Here is a 395-nt window from a genome sequence, read left to right on the forward strand (position 1 = left end):
CCCCTTGTGTCAATATTTGTTATAGACTAATCGCCGGGGATATTTCACCTGGTTGGAGGGTGGCATGTGTGTATGTGTGTGTGTTTTGTTTTGTTTTTATAAAGGGAGGTGAAAGTCCTGGACTGATACATTGAGGAAAACACATTTTAGAACAACAGAAAAATAAAAGTGTAGATTTGCTGTATGTGCCTGGAGTGTGGGGTTGCATAGCTGGTAGATCTGGAGGGAAGGGGAGTAGGGTGGTTCAGGGATATGAGACACTACCGTGGTTAAAAAAATGGGTTTCTCCTTGTCCTCGAATGTCTAGCAGATGTTGTGGTGTTCTCATGTTCCTTGCCTGTTGGTCTGTGTGCCTATACAACACCATGCCTAGTGAGTGAAGTTTAATTCCCAGA

The sequence above is a fragment of the Sciurus vulgaris genome (genome assembly GCF_902686455.1).
Source record: "Sciurus vulgaris genome assembly, chromosome: 3".
Taxonomy (NCBI): domain Eukaryota; kingdom Metazoa; phylum Chordata; class Mammalia; order Rodentia; family Sciuridae; genus Sciurus; species Sciurus vulgaris.